Consider the following 23497-nt stretch of genomic DNA (forward strand, 5'->3'; position numbering starts at 1 on the left):
CGGGGGTCCCTCTTCTAAAACTGGAGCATGAAGGCCCCCATTTGCACTAAATTGAAAGCAGTGGAGCGCCCTGGCTCCTGCTCATTGCCCAGGAGAATGTCGTCCTCGGTTTCCTCCCCCAGCCATGGACAAAAGTTTAAAGACCCCCTCAAAGCCTGCTCTTCTTGCTCCTCCTCCCCCCAGCTACCATCCTCCTCAGACTCCTGCTGACTTGTCATAGATGGAGTAGCCCCCCTGGGAATTCATTCAGATTGCGACTTTCTCATCTTCCAGCTCCTGCTCCTCGACGGCTTGATCAATGACACGACGCAATGCACACTCCAGAAAGATGATGTAATGTACCATGTCACTGATGGCGCCCTGGCTGTGACTGACCAGTTTGGTAATCTCATCAAATGCCCGCAGAAGTCTGCATGTGTCGCGCATGAGCAGCCACTTGCATGGTGAAAAGAAACCAAGCTCCCCAGAACATATCCTGCTGCAGAGTTCGTACAGGTAGTTGTTAATGGCACGTTGCTGCTGGAGCAGCCTATCAAGCATATACAAGGTGGAGTTCCAGTGCGTCAGGCTCTCACAAATCAGATGTCTGACGGGCAGGTGGTGTTGCCGCTGAATGTCAGCAAGACGGGCCATGGCCGTGTAAGGTCTTCTAAAATGGCCAGAGATTTTCCCACTTAGCTAGGTGATGGGAGGCCAAGTGCCTTCTTAAGGCGGTCGTCCCTTGGTGAGTGTTGGGCTTACCGCGACTTATGCTTTGACAGCACAGGATGCAGATGGCGACACTATTCCTGGGAGCGCAAGATGTGACCGTACATGGTGGATGGCTCGCTCCAGATACATTTGCAGTCTGCTTTTTGCCTCCTGTGCCCTGCGAGCTCTGCCTGCTTCTCCTCCCTCTCTGCTGCTCCGTCTCTCCCTCTGAACTATCCTCCTCTTCCTCTCTTGTGGGCACCCACGTGACATCCATTGACACGTCATCATCGTCACCTTAACCAACACTGACATTTGAGATCTTGGAGTAGGCAGCAACAGCGGAGACCTCCCTTCTTGGGCTGATCTGGGTAATGTCGTCAGACTGCTGGGTGGCGGCCGTTGCTACCTCCTCTTTCTCATCCGATGTCAAGAATGGCTGCGCATCGGTAAGGTCTGGGAATGGATGGGAAAATAATTCCTCTGACTCGAGTGGAGGGGCTATGGTGGTGGTCATGGTGGTGGTGGTCATGGTGGTGGTGATGAGCAGAGAGTGAGGAGGGTGCAGATACAGAGGATGAGGAGGGTGCAGAAGTGGAAGACTGAATGAGTCACTCAACCAACTCTGGTGCGTCCTTTGAAGTAATTGCACGCACTTTCTCCAACTTCTAACTTAGGCTCCGGCCTGGAGCACCTGCCCGACCCCTACCACCCCTGTGGAACGGCCTGTCTTTTTCCTATACCTGTCATTTTCAAAATGACCCTGTGCCTAAGTCCCTAGAGAAGATCAGTATTTGTGGAAGCAGGTATATTGCAGGCCTCAATCAATATTTGGTGGAAACTGGTATATCGAACCTCTTAATTAGTATTTTGTGGAAGCAGGTATCTCGCAGGCCTCAATCGATATTTGGTGGAAATAGGTATATCAATCCCCTTAATCAGTATTTTGTGGAAGCAGGTATATTGCAGGCCTCAATCAATATTTGGTGGAAACAGGTATATCAAAGCCCTTAATCAGTATTTTGTGGAAGCAGGTAAATATCGCAGGCCTCAATCAATATTTGGTGGAAACAGGTATATCAAAGCCCTTAATCAGTATTTTGTGGAAGCAGGTATATATTGCAGGCCTCAATCAATAGTGATGGACGAACATCGGCCGGGACGATTTGCGAACACGCATTCGTGATCAAATGTTCGTGAACCGCACGTTCGCGGCGGGCCCTATTCACTTTAATGGCAGGCGAATTTGAAAAACCTTCAGGTCATATTTTTAGCCAGCAAACACTTACTAGAAGTACACAAGTAGTCCCACAACATGGACAGTGATATACCAGAGGGGGATCATTGGAAAAAATTCCCACAAAAAATATGTATTTTAATCAGGGGCCATTTTTATGCGTTATAAAGGGAAACTCTCAAAAATGTGCCCTGCTGGAGCCTAGAAAAATTGTATTTCCTATCGGTTTGATGTATACAAATGTGCAGCACTCCACGGTTTTGTTACCTGCAGAGTACATTCAAAAAATGCATACGTTAACGTAATTTTTTTTCCCACCATGATACTGTATGATGAACGGACGCCACTGTACGGCATCAGTCTGAGGCATCTGTTAACACATACATTGTTGGTATCGATTAAATGGATGGCAAAAATAGGATGTGAACCCAGCCCTAGTGTCAGAATAAGCACCAGTACACAGCGGAGCAGCGTGGCGGAGAGGAGACGCCGCCATGTACTGACAGAGCGCTACCTGGTCCTGGTTTTTAGGAATGAGGACTGTGTTTCCCAAGGATCATTTTTTACTGGGAAATACAGGGCACAGTATAATAAGAATCTATATAATATAAAAATATTAGCCCTACCCTGAATAATTAGGTGGTCATTTATTATATAGAAATATGTCTATGTTGGGCATATTTCTGACACAGATTGTGGCACAGAGATCCTTAGCACCGCAATCTGCATATTTTTACGGCTCATGCCAGGTCTAAAAAAGGATGGCGTGGGCAGGTAAAGGGATACAGTTATGGCCATCCAGTTATTGGATACCACCGCCATACATTGACCGGATAACACCTCTGTACAGTAACCGGATAACACCGCCATACCGTGACCGGATAAAAGGGTATAAGTACAGTACAGGGAATGACTAGGGGCACTGCACAGGGTGTGTTAAGAGGGCACAATGCAGGGTATAAGAGGGCACAGTGTGGGGTAAGGGGCACAATACGGGGTGGGGACACAGTCATTAGAAGGTACTTATGGTGAATGCGGTTCATACGCCACCATAATGAGAGGCAGAGGAGTGACACAGGGGTGTGATTATGTGGCTACAGGCCCCAAAAATTAGGCAATATAGGCATTTACCTGACAGCAAAGAACTTTGGATTCTCTGGCTGGAGGTACATTAGGCAGTCACAGGATAAATATATAATTGTCGACCAGTACAGGCCCCAAAAATTAGGCAATAGGCATTCACCTGACAGCAAAGAATCTTTGGATTCTGTGGCTGGAGGTACATTAGGCGATCACAGGATAAATATGTAACTGTCGGCCTGTACAGGCCCCAAAAATTAGGCAATAGGCATTCACCTGACAGCAAAGAACTTTGGATTCTGTGGCTGGAGGTACATTAGGCGATCACAGGATAAATATGTAACTGTCGGCCTGTCCAGGCCCCAAAAATTAGGCAATAGGCATTCACCTGACAGCAAAGAACTTTGGATTCTGTGGCTGGAGGTACATTAGGCGGTCACAGGATAAATATGTAGCTGTCAATCAGTATTTGGCGGAAACAGGTATATGGCACCCCTTTATCAGTATTTTGTGGAAGCAGGTGTATCGCAGCCCTCAATCAGTATTTGGTGGAAGAAGCTATTGTCACGCACGGCCTTTGGTGTGCGCCATGACATGGTTCCCATGCATGATGTTGCCAGTGGCAACGTGTTGTGGTTACAGCATATAGGTGCCTCCTTCTTTCTCCTCAGGCCTTCCCCGTCTGGTGCCAGAGGGGTTAATTATCTAGCTGGTGGGGATTTAGGTGTGTCCTGGATGTGGCCACGAGGTTTATTTTACCTGTGGCTTCCAGGCTGGAGTCAGTGGTACTCCAGCCTTGTTTGGTGATGGAGCTCTGCTCCTTTCCTTGGTGAATCTGCCCAGTCCTTGAGGGCCACCTCGTTGGACATAAATTATCTTCCTTTTGTATCCTCCTTGTACCCTACCTCACTTGCTGTATGTTTGGTGTGGGTATGCATCTAGGGTGTTTTGTACGTCTTGTTGTACTTATATGTCTGGTCTGTTGGTGTTGTTTGTCCCAGCATGTATGCTAGACGTTTCCCTATGTTTATGCCTCCAGAAGGGTGCTCCATGGTTTCCCAGAGGGGTGAACCAAAAGTCAAGTCAGTGAGCTGCTTTCATCCTGTTGCTGCGGCAGGTAAGCGTCTTGTTTCCCAGAGCAGTTATCCAGGTGGGATTCTGGTCTCTGGGTTTTTACCTGCCTATTCTGTTCAGGGCTCACAGTCTTGTCTCTCTTACTGTTGTGGTGTTGACAGTTAGAGTAGTTTACTTTTTTACGTTGTTTCATGCTCAAGGTGTCAGGTGGACCCACTCTTGTACATGACAGTAGTTCCGTTGCTTTTCCCTTTGTCTTTGGTTGTTTGGCCTGTGGAGACTCCGGTTCATCTGTGTCCTTGAGGAACCGGTAGTCTCCTATTCCTGACCCCTATCCTAGGGATAATTAGGGTCGGTAGGCCCCAGGTTTCAGTGTATGAGTCCTCCCACCATTAGGGGGCGCTTTAAAAGGTCAGGAGATCAGGGCTAGGATGAGGGTTGTATTGGAGGTTTTTATCTTCCCTATCCTTGCTTACAGGCCTGGATACATCCAATTAATACCTATGTTATATGGTTGGGGGTTTCCCCCACTCCTCACCATGACAGCTATATAGCAATAGCACCCCTTAATCAGGATTTTGTGGAAGAAGGTATATAGTACCCCTCAATCAGTATTTGGTAGAAACAGGTATATGGCATCCCTCAATCAGTATTTTGTGGAAGCAGGTGTATCGCAGCCCTCAATCAGTATTTGGTGGAAGAAGGTATATAGCAATAGCACCCCTCAATCAGTATTTTGTGGAAGAAGGTATATGGCACTCCTCAATCAGTATTTGGTGGAAACAGGTATATAGCACCCCTCAATCAGTATTTGGCGGAAACAGGTATATAGCACCCCTCAATCAGGACTTTGTGGAAGAAGGTATATTGTAGCCCTCACGCAGTTTTTTGGGGGGCAACAGGTATATCACCCCCGTTGCAATTAGTTACTCCAACAGCATTTGTCCCTCTATCTAGCTACAGTATCGCAGCAGAACCGCACACAACTGCTGCACAATACAAATACACTATAATATAATTTCTATGTTAGAAAGTATATTATAAGTCTATCACACCTATCGATAGCACACCTTTACGAGTCTTTAAAAGGACTTTTGCGGCCTTATTAACTAGCATTTGGTGCCCCTAACTGTCCCTGCTCCAAAATGCAACCTCTACCTAGACTGGCAAAACACATAATGTAAAATGGCTGCCAGATTGGGTTCTGTTATAGGGTTGGGGGTGTGTCCATGTGCTGAAACGTCTCAATTGGCTGTCCTGTCCCACCTGATGGATGTGTCATGGGTCAAAGTTCGGAGCTATGCAAAAAAATATGGTGCATGCGAATATCGCAATATGTTCGCATGTTCGGCGAATCGCGAACGAGCAAAGTTCGCCGCAAAACTACAGACGGGGCGAACCGCAAGGCCATCTCTATCAATCAATATTTGGTGGAAGCAGGTATATCAAACCCCTTAATCAGTATTTTGTGGAAGCAGGTATCTCGCAGGCCTCAATCAATATTTGGTGGAAGCAGGTATCTCAATCCCCTTAATCAGTATTTTGTGGAAGCAATGGTATATCGCAGGCCTCAATCAATATTTGGTGAAAACAGGTATATCAAACCCCTTAATTAGTATTTTGCGGAAGCAGGTATTTTGCAGGCCTCAATCAATATTTGGTGGAAACAGGTATATTAAAGTCCTTAATCAGTACTTTGTGGAAGCAGGTATATCGCAGGCCTCAATCAATATTTAGTGGAAACAGGTATATTGAACCCCTTAATCAGTATTTTGTGGAAGCAGGTATATCGTAGCTCTCTGAGAGAGTAGTGGATGCATGGAATAGCCTTCCTGCAGAAGTGGTAGCTGCAAATACAGTGAAGGAGTTTAAGCATGCATGGGATAGGCATAAGGCCATCCTTCATATAAGATAGGGCCAGGGGCTATTTATAGTATTCAGTATATTGGGCAGACTAGATGGGCCAAATGGTTTTTATCTGCCGACACATTCTATGTTTCTCAATCAGTATTTTGTGGAAGCAGGTGTATCGCAGCCCTCAATCAGTATTTGGTGGAAGAAGGTATATAGCAATAGCACCCCTCAATCGGTATTTTGTGGAAGAAGGTATATGCACTCCTCAATCAGTATTTGGTGGAAACAGGTATATAGCACCCCTCAATCAGGACTTTGTGGAAGAAGGTATATTGCACCCCATCACGCAGTTTTTTGGGGAGCAACAGGTATATCACACCCGTTGCAATTAGTTACTCCAATAGCATTTGTCTCTCTATCTAGCTACAGTATCGCAGCAGAACCGCACACAACTGCTGCACAATACAAATACACTATAATATAATTTCTATGTTAGAAAGTATATTATAAGTCTATCACATCTCTCTATATCACACCTATCGATAGCACACCTTTACGAGTCTTTAAAAGGACTTTTGTGGCCTTATAAGCTAGCATTTGTTGCCCCTAACTGTCCCTGCTCCAAAATGCAACCTCTACCTAGACTGGCAAAACACATAATGTAAAATGGCTGCCAGATTGGGTTCTGTTATAGGGTTGGGGGTGTGTCCATGTGCTGAAACGTCTCAATTGGCTGTCCTGTCCCACCTGATGGATGTGTCATGGGTCAAAGTTCAGAGCTATGCAAAAAAATATGGCGCATGCGAATATCGCAATATGTTCGATGAATCGTGAACGAGCAAGGTTCGCCACAAAACTACAGACGGGGTGAACCGCAAGGCCATCTCTATCAATCAATATTTGGTGGAAGCAGGTATATCAAACCCCTTAATCAGTATTTTGTGGAAGCAGGTATCTCACAGGCCTCAATCAACATTTGGTGGAAGCAGGTATATCAATCCCCTTAATCAGTATTTTGTGGAAGCAAAGGTATATTGCAGGCCTCAATCAATATTTGGTGGAAACAGGTATATCAAACCCCTTAATTAGTATTTTGCGGAAGCAGGTATTTCGCAGGCCTCAATCAATATTTGGTGGAAACAGGTATATTGAACCCCTTAATCAGTACTTTGTGGAAGCAGGTATATCGTAGCCCTCTGAGAGAGTAGTGGATGCATGGAATAGCCTTCCTGCAGAAGTGGTAGCTGCAAATACAGTGAAGGAGTTTAAGCATGCATGGGATAGGCATAAGGCCATCCTTCATATAAGATAGGGCCAGGGGCTATTCATAGTATTCAGTATATTGGGCAGACGAGATGGGCCAAATGGTTTTTATCTGCCAACACATTCTAGGTTTCTGTTTCTCAATCAGTATTTTGTGGAAGCAGGTATATCGCAGTCCTCAATCAATATTTGGTGGAAACAAGTATATCAAACCCCTTAATCAGTATTTTGTGGAAGCAGGTATATCGCAGGCCTCAATCAATATTTGGTGGAAACAGGTATATCGAACCCCTCAATCAGTATTTGGTGGAAGTAGGTATATCAACCCCCTTAATCAGTATTTTGTGGAAGCAGGTATATTGCAGCTCTCAATCAATATTTGGTGGAAGCAGGTATATCGAACCCCTTAATCAGTACTTTGTGGAAGCAGGTATATCGCAGCCCTCAATCAGTATTTTGTGGAAGCAGGAATATCAAACCCCTTAATCAGTATTTTGTGGAAGCTGGTATATCGCAGGCCTCAATCAATATTTAGTGGAAACAGGTATATACAACCCCTTAATCAGTATTTTGTGGAAGCAGGTATCTCACAGGCCTCAATCAGTATTTGGTGGAAGTAGGTATATAAATCCCCATAATCAATATTATGTGGAAGCAGGTATATCGCAGCTCTCGATCAATATTTTGTGGAAGCAGGTATATCGCAGCATTTTGTGGAAGCAGATATATCGCAGCCCTCAATCAATATTTTGTGGAAGCAGGTATATTGAACCCCTTAATCAGTATTTTGTAGAAGCAGGTGTATCGCAGCCCTTAATCAGTATTTTGAGGAAGCAGGTATATCAAACCCTTTAATCTGTATTTTGTGGGAGCAGGTATATCACAGGCCTCAATCAATATTTGGTGGAAACAGGGATATAGAACCCCTTAATCAGTATTTTGTGGAAGCATGTATATCACACCCCTCAATATTTTTTTTTGCCACAACAGTTATATCACACCACCCTGTTTATTTGGCCGTCAATCATTATTTTGTGGAAGCAGGTATATCACACCCCTCAATCAGTTTTTTGGGGGGCAACAGGTTTATCACACCCGTTGCAAATAGTTGTTCCAATAGCGCTTGTCCCTCTATATAGCTGCGGTATCGCAGCAGAACCGCACACAACTGCTGCACAATACAAATGCACTATAATATACTTTCTATGTTGGAAAATATATTATAAGTATATCACACCTCTCAGAATATCTTAATGCTTAATTCTTTCTTCTGTTCCCATCATAAATTCACTGAGCTCGCCATTGTGGTTTCTGTAGGCAGCCTGTTATATCATCTACTGAAGGGAAGCAGAAGAAAAGTTCTGTACATGGGAGATTTGTAAAACATTTAAAAATGCATTGGTTTATAGGTATTGTAGTACATTATTCTGTGAACAGTAATGAATAGTCATCTCCAAACTAGCAGATCGTGTGAAGAAATCTCATGAGACCTACCACAAATACTATACCCAAAATTCACAAATGCTTAGGTATATGCTTTTGGCATTCTTTGCATATGTACATTTTATATACTTTTTATAGCTCATATTTTCTGTAGTCCATAAATCCACACATTAAACATAAATTTGGATGATAAAATAAATCTTAGGTGAACCAATCCATTAAAATGTATTTCTACAACCTTTTATGGGTTCACTGGCCACCCAAAACTGCTGTCTCCTCTGTCCAATTATTAGGTTGAAAATACTTTTGGTTATTACAGTATTCATTATCCTTAAAAGCAAGGCCTAGACAGCAAATTGTTATTTTCTAATATATTTTATGTTTCTATTAAAAGGTTTAAACTTGAGATTATCTCCACTGATTAGAGGCAGGGGCAATATTTGAATTTGCAATATTTCGTGAATATTTGGGCGAATATTCATCATTTATTCGCAAATTCGAGAAATCGTGATCTCCAGTCATTATTTTCTTGTTTGCAAAAATCGGCATTTGGAAAATTCTCGATATGAAAATTTGCGATCAACACTACTCCTAAAGTCAAATATATTGCAGCCTTCTCAGCCTTCTTTGCGATTACGAAGATATAGCACTATATTCTTGATATTCGCAAATTCTCGAAGTGCCAATATTCACGATTAAAATATTCGCGATCAACACTAATTATCACTTGCAATCTACACTTCAGGAAATGGTACACTGATCTGCAGCTGCTAACATTTTTAAGTTATTGTGAGTCCTTAATGGGTTTGTGCCACCATAAAAGGGGTTTTCCAAGCTTTTAATATTAATGACCTATCTGATGCCCAGCCCCCCTGCCCATCAGCTGTATGAACAGAATACATGTGTGTGTGCCGTCTCCTGTCTCTCTTCCTGCTCACTGTCGATATGGCAGCGGGGAACAGGAAGAGGGACAGGAGACGGCAAATGCGCATGGCGCGTGCCTTCTCTTCATACAGTTGATCGGCTGGGGTGACGGGTATCGGACCCCCGACGATCTGATATTGATGAGGATAGGACATTAATATTAAAAGCCTTGAAAACCCTTTTAAAGAGGTTGTCCGGTCCCAAAATCAAAATTCTTTTTATGTGCTCCGTCCTAACACCCCTTATCATGCATATATATGCCCCAAATAACTGTTTTTCATGTCTGTGCTTTTTTTCCCCCTCTCTAGGCATCAGACTATCCTGGCAGCTTTGTTTACCTTCCTAGTTACCTGTTTTGTTAAATAGGTAACTTTATTGATAAAGTCTGGCGCACTGCAGAGTGATGAGTCACTGGTCGCCCCCACTGTTCAGTCTGCAGGTGCTACTTCCACTACATGTGGCCATGTTACTACACCCACATATGAATCCTGCTAGTCTATTTCTCACTCAGTGTCTAAATCCCATCACTGATGGTCCACAGGCTCTTCCCTCACCTTCCCCAGAGTGCAATAAACAGCTTGAATCAGCAAGCACATCAAATTACATGTGTATCTAATCCGATCATGTATGATACAGCCTGCTAAGCTGTGTATCTAATCCCATCTACTACTATACAGCCTGCTGAGCTGTGTATCTAATCCCATCTACTACTATACTACCTGCTGAGCTGTGTATCTAATCCCATTTTGTACTATACTGTCCGGTGTGGTTTGTATCTATTCCCATCTTGTATGATACTGTCTGGTGTGTATCTAAGCTTATCACTAGGGTTGAGTGAACTTTCGTACCGAACTTTAGGATTTTTGCACCCTGGACCCGAACCCAAACTTTTCAGTAAAAGTTTGGGTTTGAGTTCGGTGTTTAATGGCGCTTTTTGAAAGGCTGCAGAGCAACCAATCAGCAAGCGTTTAACTGGTGTGCCCTTAGAAGCCATAACACCCATGCCTACTAATGGCATGGCTGTGATTGGCCAGTGCAGCATATGACCCAGCCTCTATATAAGCTGGAGTGATGTAGCGCTGCACGTCACTCTGCTCTTACTATTGTAGGGATAGGATACTGCTGCTGTGAGGGATAGAATAGGAAAGAATATGTTATCAGAAGTGCTTGTTAACTCTGCGATCTACAGCGATTTTGTTTTGTGGGTGCAGTGCACCATGTTTTTACCCTGCTCTGAGCCCAGTGACACAGAAAAATAACTTTTATCCGTCTGTTAGTTAGATGGGCATCGGTGGCCATTTTGTGCAAGTTCCGTGCGGCAGAACAGCATATGTGCATTTGTGACAGTCAAATACAAGCTTTAAATACTGCAGTTATATTCAGGGTTTAAAAAAACAACAATTTTTGCAAGATAATACATTTTGGGTCCTTTGCTGTATTTGTGACAGTCATATACAAGCTGTAAATACTGCAGTTATATTCTGGGTTTAAAAAAACACCCTTTTTTTTTTTTGTAAGACCCTACATATGGGGCCATTGCTGCATTTGTGACAGTCAAATACAAGCATTAAATACTGCAGTTATAAATAATCAGTGTTTAAAAAAACACACATTTTTGGCAAGATAATAAATTTTGGGTCCTTTGCTGTATTTGTGACAGTCATATACAAGCTGTAAATACTGCAGTTATATTCTGGGTTTAAAAAAACACCAATTTTTTTGCAAAATAATACATTTTGGGTCCTTTTATGAATTTGTGACAGTCAGATACAAGCTGTAAATACAGCAGTAATATTCTGGGTTTAAAAAAACACCCATTTTGTGCAAGACCCTACATCTGGGGCTTTTGCTGCATTTATCACAGTCAAATGCAAGGGTTAGATACTGCAGTTATATTCTGGTTTTAAAAAAACACCCATTTTGTGCAAGACCCTACATCTGGGGCCTTTGCTGCATTTGTCACAGTCAAATACAAGCGTTAGATACTGCAGTTATATTCTGCATTACCATGAAGAAAAAAAAAATAAATAAATAAAAAATGTATATTTTTTTGTTGTTCATGGTAATGCAAACGGATCCGTTCTGAACGGATCTAAGCGTTTGCATTATAGGTGCGGATCCGTCTGTGCAGATACCAGACGGATCTGCTCCGAACGCAAGTGTGAAAGTAGCCTTAAATACAAGGGTTAGATAAAGCTGTTATGTTCTGATTTAAAAAAAAACACCTATTTTGTGCAAGACACTACATTTGGGGCCTTTCCTGCATTTGTGACAGTTAAATACAAGCTTTAAATACTGCAATTATATTCTGGGTTTAAAAAAGCACCCATTTTGTGCAAGACCCTACATCTCGGGCCTTTGCTGAATTTGTTACAGTCAAATACAAGTGTTATATACTGCTGTTATATTCTGGTTTTAAAAAAACACCCATTTTGGGCAAAATAATACATTTGTGGCCTTTGCTGCATTTCTGACAGTTCAATATAAGCGTTAGATACTTCTGTTATATTCTGTTAATAAAAAAACACAATTTTGTGCAAAACACTACATCTGGGGCCTTTGCTACATTTGTGACAGTCAAATACAAGCTTTGAATACTGCAATTATATTCTGGGTTTAAAAAAAAACATCCATTTTGTGCAAGACCCTTGTCACGACCCATGGTTATGGTCGTGACTCTTGTGGCCGCATGCAGTTGCCTGCGGTCTTGGTGTTGTTGTTAGAGTTGAGCGAACACCTGGATGTTCGGGTTCGAGAAGTTCGGCCGAACATCCCGGAAATGTTCGGGTTCGGGATCCGAACCCGATCCGAACTTCGTCCCGAACCCGAACCCCATTGAAGTCAATGGGGACCCGAACTTTTCGGCACTAAAAAGGCTGTAAAACAGCCCAGGAAAGAGCTAGAGGGCTGCAAAAGGCAGCAACATGTAGGTAAATCCCCTGCAAACAAATGTGGATAGGGAAATGAATTAAAATAAAAATTAAATAAATAAAAATTAACCAAAATCAATTGGAGAGAGGTTCCATAGCAGAGAATCTGGCTTCCCGTCACCCACCACTGGAACAGTCCATTCTCAGATATTTAGGCCCCGGCACCCAGGCAGAGGAGAGAGGTCCCGTAACAGAGAATCTGTCTTCATGTCAGCAGAGAATTAGTCTGCATGTCATAGCAGAGAATGAGGCTTCACGTCAGCCACCACTGCAACAGTCCATTGGCATATATTTAGGCCCAGCACCCAGGCAGAGGAGAGAGGTCCCGTAACAGACAATCTGGCTTCATGTCAGCAGAGAATCAGTCTGCATGTCATAGCAGAGAATCAGGCTTCACGTCACCCACCACTGCAACAGTCCATTGTCATAAATTTAGGCCCAGCACTAGTGTTGAGCGGCATGTCCCATATTCGAATTCGCGAAATTTTGTGAATATTCGAAAGAATATTCGTAAAATATTCGCGATTATTCAAATTCGTTATTATTTCGCATATGCGATAATTCGAATTATCGCATAATACATATGCTATGCAAAATTCACATGTGCGCTAATGAAATCGCCTTACGAAGATTCGCAACTCAATTCAATCACTAATGTATGAATGCAATGCCCTTTGCCTCTGTTCTGGGACAAGTGTAGATATTCGCATGTGCGCTAATAAAATCGCCTTACGAAGATTCGCACCTCAATCACTTTCTAGGGAATGTGAGACTTTTGGGAATCAATCGAGATACAGTGGGGGGTGATGACAGTAGTTGACAGAGTACAGATCAATGTAATCTGTAAGGTGGAAAGTAAAATAAAAAATACGAATATTCGTAAATCGACTTTTACGAAGTTCTACGTATTCGCGAATATGGTGCTATACTATATGAATGCACAGGCCTTTGCCTCTCTGTTCTGGGGACAAGTGTAGATATTTGCATTTGCGTTAATAAAATCGCCTTACGAAGATTCGCAGCTCAATTCAATCACTAATGTATGAATGCAAAGCCCTTTGCCTCTGTTCTGGGACAAGTGTAGATATTCGCATGTGCGCTAATAAAATCGCCTTACGAAGATTCGCAACTCAATTCACTAATGTATGAATGCAAAGCCCTTTGCCTCTGTTCTGGGACGTGCCGATATTCGCATGTGCGCTAATAAAATCGCCTTACGAAGATTCGCGCCTCAATCACTTTCTAGGCAATGTGAGTAAGATCTGAGCTGTTGGACCTTTGGGAAACAATCAATTATATGTGTACTGTAATTTTGTGGGGGGGGGGGGGGGAAACAAAAAACGAATATTCGTTTTTACGAATATATAGCACTATATTCGAAATATTCGCAAAATCGCGAAGTTGCGATATTCGCGAAAAAAATTTGCTTTTCGAATATTCGCGCTCAACACTACCCAGCACCCAGGCAGAGGAGAGAGGTCCCGTAACAGAGAATCTGGCTTCATGTCAGCAGAGAATCAGTCTTCATATCATAGCAGAGAATCAGGCTTCACGTCACCCACCACTGTAAGAGTCAATTTTCATAAATTTAGGCCCAGAACCCAGGCAGAGGAGAAAGGTCCCGTAACAGACAATCTGGCTTCATGTCAGCAGAGAATCAGTCTTCATATCATAGCAGAGAATCAGGCTTCACGTCACCCACCACTGCAACAGTCAATTGTCATAAATTTAGGCCCAGCACCCAGGCAGAGGAGAGAGCTCCCGTAACAGAGGATCTGGCTTCATGTCAGCAGAGAATCAGTCTGCATGTCATAGCAGAGAATGAGGCTTCACGTCACCCACCACTGCAACAGTCCATTGGCATATATTTAGGCCTAGCACACAGGCAGAGCAGAGAGGTCCCGTAACAGACAATCTGGCTTCATGTCAGCAGAGAATCAGTCTGCATGTCATAGCAGAGAATGAGGCTTCACGTCACCCACCACTGCAACAGTCCATTGGCATATATTTAGGCCTAGCACACAGGCAGAGCAGAGAGGTCCCGTAACAGACAATCTGGCTTCATGTCAGCAGAGAATCAGTCTGCATGTCATAGCAGAGAATGAGGCTTCACGTCACCCACCACTGCAACAGTCCATTGGCATATATTTAGGCCTAGCACACAGGCAGAGCAGAGAGGTCCCGTAACAGACAATCTGGCTTCATGTCAGCAGAGAATCAGTCTGCATGTCATAGCAGAGAATGAGGCTTCACGTCACCCACCACTGCAACAGTCCATTGGCATATATTTAGGCCTAGCACACAGGCAGAGCAGAGAGGTCCCGTAACAGACAATCTGGCTTCATGTCAGCAGAGAATCAGTCTGCATGTCATAGCAGAGAATGAGGCTTCACGTCACCCACCACTGCAACAGTCCATTGGCATATATTTAGGCCTAGCACACAGGCAGAGCAGAGAGGTCCCGTAACAGACAATCTGGCTTCATGACAGCAGAGAATCAGTCTGCATGTCATAGCAGAGAATGAGGCTTCACGTCAGCCACCACTGCAACAGTCCATTGGCATATATTTAGGCCTAGCACACAGGCAGAGCAGAGAGGTCCCGTAACAGACAATCTGGCTTCATGACAGCAGAGAATCAGTCTGCATGTCATAGCAGAGAATCAGGCTTCACGTCAGCCACCACTGCAACAGTCCATTGTCATAAATTTAGGCCCAGCACCCAGGCAGAGGAGAGAGGTCCCGTAACAGAGAATCTGGCTTCATGTCAGCAGAGAATCAGTCTTCATATCATAGCAGAGAATCAGGCTTCACGTCACCCACCACTGTAAGAGTCAATTTTCATAAATTTAGGCCCAGAACCCAGGCAGAGGAGAAAGGTCCCGTAACAGACAATCTGGCTTCATGTCAGCAGAGAATCAGTCTTCATATCATAGCAGAGAATCAGGCTTCACGTCACCCACCACTGCAACAGTCAATTTTCATAAATTTAGGCCCAGAACCCAGGCAGAGGAGAAAGGTCCCGTAACAGACAATCTGGCTTCATGTCAGCAGAGAATCAGTCTTCATATCATAGCAGAGAATCAGGCTTCACGTCACCCACCACTGCAACAGTCAATTGTCATAAATTTAGGCCCAGCACCCAGGCAGAGGAGAGAGCTCCCGTAACAGAGGATCTGGCTTCATGTCAGCAGAGAATCAGTCTGCATGTCATAGCAGAGAATGAGGCTTCACGTCACCCACCACTGCAACAGTCCATTGGCATATATTTAGGCCTAGCACACAGGCAGAGGAGAGGTTCATTCAACTTTGGGTAGCCTCGCAATATAATGGTAAAATGAAAATAAAAATAGGATTGAATGAGGAAGTGCCCTGGAGTCCAATAATATATGGTTATGGGGAGGTAGTTAATGTCTAATCTGGACAAGGGACGGACAGGTCCTGTGGGATCCATGCCTGGTTCATTTTTATGAACGTCAGCTTGTCCACATTGGCTGTAGACAGGCGGCTGCGTTTGTCTGTAATGACGCCCCCTGCCGTGCTGAATACACGTTCAGACAAAACGCTGGCTGCCGGGCAGGCCAGCACCTCCAAGGCATAAAAGGCTAGCTCTGGCCACGTGGACAATTTAGAGACCCAGAAGTTGAATGGGGCCGAACCATCAGTCAGTACGTGGAGGGGTGTGCACACGTACTGTTCCACCATGTTAGTGAAATGTTGCCTCCTGCTAACACGTTGCGTATCAGGTGGTGGTGCAGTTAGCTGTGGCGTGTTGACAAAAGTTTTCCACATCTCTGCCATGCTAACCCTGCCCTCAGAGGAGCTGGCCGTGACACAGCTGCCTTGGCGACCTCTTGCTCCTCCTCTGCCTTGGCCTTGGGCTTCCACTTGTTCCCCTGTGACATTTGGGAATGCTCTCAGTAGCGTGTCTACCAACGTGCGCTTGTACTCGCGCATCTTCCTATCACGCTCCAGTGCAGGAAGTAAGGTGGGCACATTGTCTTTGTAGCGTGGATCCAGCAGGGTGGCAACCCAGTAGTCCGCACAGGTTAAAATGTGGGCAACTCTGCTGTCGTTGCGCAGGCACTGCAGCATGTAGTCGCTCATGTGTGCCAGGCTGCCCAGGGATAAGGACAAGCTGTCCTCTGTGGGAGGCGTATCGTCATCGTCCTGCCTTTCCCCCCAGCCACGCACCAGTGATGGACCCGAGCTGCGTTGGGTGCCACCCCGCTGTGACCATGCTTCATCCTCATCCTCCTCCACCTCCTCCTCATCCTCGTCCTCCTCGTCCTCCAGTAGTGGGCCCTGGCTGGCCACATTTGTACCTGGCCTCTGCTGTTGCCAAAAACCTCCCTCTGAGTCACTTCGAAGAGACTGGCCTGAAAGTGCTAAAAATGACCCCTCTTCCTCCTCCTCCTCCTCCTCCTCCTGGGCCACCTCCTCTTCCATCATCGCCCTAAGTGTTTTCTCAAGGAGACATAGAAGTGGTATTGTAACGCTGATAACGGTGTCATCGCCACTGGCCATGTTGGTGGAGTACTCGAAACAGCGCAACAGGGCACACAGGTCTCGCATGGAGGCCCAGTCATTGGTGGTGAAGTGGTGCTGTTCTGTAGTGCGACTGACCCGTGCGTGCTGCAGCTGAAACTCCACTATGGCCTGCTGCTGCTCGCACAGTCTGTCCAGCATGTGCAAGGTGGAGTTCCACCTGGTGGGCACGTCGCATATGAGGCGGTGAGCGGGAAGGCCGAAGTTACGCTGTAGCGCAGACAGGCGAGCAGCAGCAGGATGTGAACGCCGGAAGCGCGAACAGACGGCCCGCACTTTATGCAGCAGCTCTGACATGTCGGGGTAGTTGTGAATGAACTTCTGCACCACCAAATTCAGCACATGCGCCAAGCAAGGGATGTGCGTCAAATTGGCTAGTCCCAGAGCTGCAACGAGATTTCGCCCATTATCACACACCACCAGGCCGGGCTTGAGGCTCACCGGCAGCAACCACTCGTCGGTCTGTTGTTCTATACCCCGCCACAACTCCTGTGCGGTGTGGGGCCTGTCCCCCAAACATATGAGTTTCAGAATGGCCTGCTGACGTTTACCCCGGGCTGTGCTGAAGTTGGTGGTGAAGGTGTGTGGCTGACTGGATGAGCAGGTGGAAGAAGAGGAGGAGGAAGCCGAGAAGGAGGAGGTGGCAACAGGAGGCAAAGAATGTTGCCCTGCGATCCTTGGCGGCGGAAGGACGTGCGCCAAACAGCTCTCCGCCTGGGGCCCAGCTGCCACTACATTTACCCAGTGTGCAGTTAGGGAGATATAGCGTCCCTGGCCGTGCTTACTGGTCCACGTATCTGTGGTTAGGTGGACCTTGCTACAGATGGCGTTGCGCAGTGCACACTTGATTTTATCGGATACTTGGTTGTGCAGGGAAGGCACGGCTCTCTTGGAGAAGTAGTGCCGGCTGGGAACAACATACTGTGGGACAGCAAGCGACATGAGCTGTTTGAAGCTGTCTGTGTCCACCAGCCTAAATGACAGCATTTCATAGGCCAGTAGTTTAGAAATGCTGGCATTCAGGGCCAGGGATCGAGGGTGGCTAGGTGGGAATTTACGCTTTCTATCAAATGTTTGTGAGATGGAGAGCTGAACGCTGGCGTGTGACATGGTTGAGACGCTTGGTGACGGAGGTGGTGGTGGTGGTGTTGGTGGTACATCCCCTGTTTGCTGGGCGGCAGGTGCCAACGTTCCTCCAGAGGCGGAGGAAGAGGCCGAGGCGGCAGCAGCAGAATAGGCCGAGGCGGCAGCAGCAGAAGAGGTAGCAGGGGGAGCCTGAGTGACTTCCTTGGTTTTAAGGTGTTTACTCCACTGCAGTTCATGCTTTGCATGCAGGTGCCTGGTCATGCAGGTTGTGCTCAGGTTCAGAACGTTAATGCCTCGCTTCAGGCTCTGATGGCACAGCGTGCAAACCACTCGGGTCTTGTCGTCAGCACATTGTTTGAAGAAGTGCCATGCCAGGGAACTCCTTGAAGCTGCCTTTGGGGTGCTCGGTCCCAGATGGCGGCGGTCAGTAGCAGGCGGAGTCTCTTGGCGGCGGGTGTTCTGCTTTTGCCCACTGCTCCCTCTTTTGCTACGCTGTTGGCTCGGTCTCACCACTGCCTCTTCCTCCGAACTGTGAAAGTCAGTGGCACGACCTTCATTCCATGTGGGGTCTAGGACCTCATCGTCCCCTGCATCGTCTTCCACCCAGTCTTGATCCCTGACCTCCTGTTCAGTCTGCACACTGCAGAAAGACGCAGCAGTTGGCACCTGTGTTTCGTCATCATCAGAGACATGCTGAGGTGGTATTCCCATGTCCTCATCATCAGGAAACATAAGTGGTTGTGCGTCAGTGCATTCTATGTCTTTCACCGCTGGGGAAGGGCTAGGTGGATGCCCTTGGGAAACCCTGCCAGCGGAGTCTTCAAACAGCATAAGAGACTGCTGCATAACTTGAGGCTGAGACAGTTTCCCTGGTATGCATGGGGGTGATGTGACAGACTGATGGGGTTGGTTTTCAGGCGCCATCTGTGCGCTTTCTGCAGAAGACTGGGTGGGAGATAATGTGAACGTGCTGGATCCACTGTCGGCCACCCAATTGACTAATGCCTGTACCTGCTCAGGCCTTACCATCCTTAGAACGGCATTGGGCCCCACCATATATCGCTGTAAATTCTGGCGGCTACTGGGACCTGAGGTAGTTGGTACACTAGGACGTGTGGATGTGGCAGAACGGCCACGTCCTCTCCCAGCACCAGAGGGTCCACTAACACCACCACGACCATGTCCACGTCCGCGTCCCTTACTAGATGTTTTTCTCATTGTTATGGTTCACCACAACAACAAATATATTATTTGGCCCAATGTATTGTATTCAAATTCAGCGGGATATAAATTTGAGGCCTAGTATTTAGGCGCTGGGTGACCGGTATGGATTTAGTGACAGAATTAGACTTGGAAATGCACAGAAGCGTGTGTGTGTGAAGTTATTCTGAATGACCCAATGTGCACCTTGAATATTATATACCCTTTTAGGGATAGATTTCAAATAGCTCTGATATAGCAGAAACCACTAAATTATGAAATTGCTAAATTGGGAATTGTACTTCAACCCAGAACAAAAAATGTGCTTTGACGGACACTAAATATCTTGCCCAGCAACAACAGTACAACGGTGGGTAACGAGAGATTTAGAGGGAATTAAATTTGAGGCCTAGTATTTAGGCGCTGGGTCACCGGTATGGATTTAGTGACAGAATTAGACTTGGAAATACACAGTAGCGGGTGTGTGTGAAGTTATTCTGAATGACCCTATGTGCACCTTCAATATTATATACCCTTTTAGGGATAGATTTCAAATAGCTCTGATATAGCAGAAACCACTAAATTATGAAATTGCTAAATTGGGAATTGTACTTCAACCCAGAACAAAAAATGTGCTTTGACGGACACTAAATATCTTGCCCAGCAACAACAGTACAGCGGTGGGTAACGAGAGATTTAGAGGGAATTAAATTTGAGGCCTAGTATTTAGGCGCTGGGTCACCGGTATGGATTTAGTGACAGAATTAGACTTGGAAATGCACAGAAGCGTGTGTGTGAAGTTATTCTGAATGACCCAATGTGCACCTTCAATATTATATACCCTTTTTGGGATAGATTTCAAATAGCTCTGATATAGCAGGAACCACTAAATTATGAAATTGCTAAATTGGGAATTGTACTTCAACCCAGAACAAAAAATGTGCTTTGACGGGCACTAAATAACTTTCCCAGCTACAACAGGACAACGGTAACGAGAGATTTAGAGGGATTTAAATTTGAGGCCTAGTATTTAGGCGCTGGGTGACAGGTATGGGTTTAGTGACAGAATTAGACTTGGAAATACACAGTAGCGGGTGTGTGTGAAGTTATTCTGAATGACCCTATGTGCACCTTCAATATTATATACCCTTTTAGGGATAGATTTCAAATAGCTCTGATATAGCAGAAACCACTAAATTATGAAATTGCTAAATTGGGAATTGTACTTCAACCCAGAACAAAAAATGTGCTTTGACGGACACTAAATATCTTGCCCAGCAACAACAGTACACCGGTGGGTAACGAGAGATTTAGAGGGAATTAAATTTGAGGCCTAGTATTTAGGCGCTGGGTCACCGGTATGGATTTAGTGACAGAATTAGACTTGGAAATACACAGTAGCGGGTGTGTGTGAAGTTATTCTGAATGACCCTATGTGCACCTTCAATATTATATACCCTTTTTGGGATAGATTTCAAATAGCTCTGATATAGCAGGAACCACTAAATTATGAAATTGCTAAATTGGGAATTGTACTTCAACCCAGAACAAAAAATGTGCTTTGACGGGCACTAAATAACTTTCCCAGCTACAACAGGACAACGGTAACGAGAGATTTAGAGGGATTTAAATTTGAGGCCTAGTATTTAGGCGCTGGGTGACAGGTATGGGTTTAGTGACAGAATTAGACTTGGAAATACACAGTAGCGGGTGTGTGTGAAGTTATTCTGAATGACCCTATGTGCACCTTCAATATTATATACCCTTTTTGGGATAGATTTCAAATAGCTCTGATATAGCAGAAACCACTAAATTATGAAATTGCTAAATTGGGAATTGTACTTCAACCCAGAACAAAAAATGTGCTTTGACGGACACTAAATATCTTGCCCAGCAACAACAGTACAGCGGTGGGTAACGAGAGATTTAGAGGGAATTAAATTTGAGGCCTAGTATTTAGGCGCTGGGTCACCGGTATGGATTTAGTGACAGAATTAGACTTGGAAATACACAGTAGCGGGTGTGTGTGAAGTTACTCTGAATGACCCTATGTGCACCTTCAATATTATATACCCTTTTTGGGATAGATTTCAAAGAGCTCTGATATAGCAGGAACCACTAAATTATGAAATTGCTAAATTGGGAATTGTATTTCAACCCAGAACAAGAAATGTGCTTGAACGGACACTAAATAACTCGCCCAGCTACAGCACTAGGGACAGATTTAGCTGGATATAAATTTGAGGCCTAGTATTTAGGCGCTGGGTGACAGGTATGGGTTTAGTGACAGAATTAGACTTGGAAATACACAGTAGCGGGTGTGTGTGAAGTTATTCTGAATGACCCTATGTGCACCTTCAATATTATATACCCTTTTAGGGATAGATTTCAAATAGCTCTGATATAGCAGAAACCACTAAATTATGAAATTGCTAAATTGGGAATTGTACTTCAACCCAGAACAAAAAATGTGCTTTGACGGACACTAAATATCTTGCCCAGCAACAACAGTACAGCGGTGGGTAACGAGAGATTTAGAGGGAATTAAATTTGAGGCCTAGTATTTAGGCGCTGGGTCACCGGTATGGATTTAGTGACAGAATTAGACTTGGAAATACACAGTAGCGGGTGTGTGTGAAGTTATTCTGAATGACCCTATGTGCACCTTCAATATTATATACCCTTTTTGGGATAGATTTCAAATAGCTCTGATATAGCAGGAACCACTAAATTATGAAATTGCTAAATTGGGAATTGTACTTCAACCCAGAACAAAAAATGTGCTTTGACGGGCACTAAATAACTTTCCCAGCTACAACAGGACAACGGTAACGAGAGATTTAGAGGGATTTAAATTTGAGGCCTAGTATTTAGGCGCTGGGTGACAGGTATGGGTTTAGTGACAGAATTAGACTTGGAAATACACAGTAGCGGGTGTGTGTGAAGTTATTCTGAATGACCCTATGTGCACCTTCAATATTATATACCCTTTTTGGGATAGATTTCAAATAGCTCTGATATAGCAGAAACCACTAAATTATGAAATTGCTAAATTGGGAATTGTACTTCAACCCAGAACAAAAAATGTGCTTTGACGGACACTAAATATCTTGCCCAGCAACAACAGTACAGCGGTGGGTAACGAGAGATTTAGAGGGAATTAAATTTGAGGCCTAGTATTTAGGCGCTGGGTCACCGGTATGGATTTAGTGACAGAATTAGACTTGGAAATACACAGTAGCGGGTGTGTGTGAAGTTACTCTGAATGACCCTATGTGCACCTTCAATATTATATACCCTTTTTGGGATAGATTTCAAAGAGCTCTGATATAGCAGGAACCACTAAATTATGAAATTGCTAAATTGGGAATTGTATTTCAACCCAGAACAAGAAATGTGCTTGAACGGACACTAAATAACTCGCCCAGCTACAGCACTAGGGACAGATTTAGCTGGATATAAATTTGAGGCCTAGTATTTAGGCGCTGGGTGACAGGTATGGGTTTAGTGACAGAATTAGACTTGGAAATACACAGTAGCGGGTGTGTGTGAAGTTATTCTGAATGACCCTATGTGCACCTTCAATATTATATACCCTTTTAGGGATAGATTTCAAATAGCTCTGATATAGCAGAAACCACTAAATTATGAAATTGCTAAATTGGGAATTGTACTTCAACCCAGAACAAAAAATGTGCTTTGACGGACACTAAATATCTTGCCCAGCAACAACAGTACAGCGGTGGGTAACGAGAGATTTAGAGGGAATTAAATTTGAGGCCTAGTATTTAGGCGCTGGGTCACCGGTATGGATTTAGTGACAGAATTAGACTTGGAAATACACAGTAGCGGGTGTGTGTGAAGTTATTCTGAATGACCCTATGTGCACCTTCAATATTATATACCCTTTTTGGGATAGATTTCAAATAGCTCTGATATAGCAGGAACCACTAAATTATGAAATTGCTAAATTGGGAATTGTACTTCAACCCAGAACAAAAAATGTGCTTTGACGGGCACTAAATAACTTTCCCAGCTACAACAGGACAACGGTAACGAGAGATTTAGAGGGATTTAAATTTGAGGCCTAGTATTTAGGCGCTGGGTGACAGGTATGGGTTTAGTGACAGAATTAGACTTGGAAATACACAGTAGCGGGTGTGTGTGAA

The sequence above is a fragment of the Bufo gargarizans genome, chromosome 5, assembly GCF_014858855.1.
Source record: "Bufo gargarizans isolate SCDJY-AF-19 chromosome 5, ASM1485885v1, whole genome shotgun sequence".
Taxonomy (NCBI): Eukaryota; Metazoa; Chordata; class Amphibia; order Anura; family Bufonidae; genus Bufo; species Bufo gargarizans.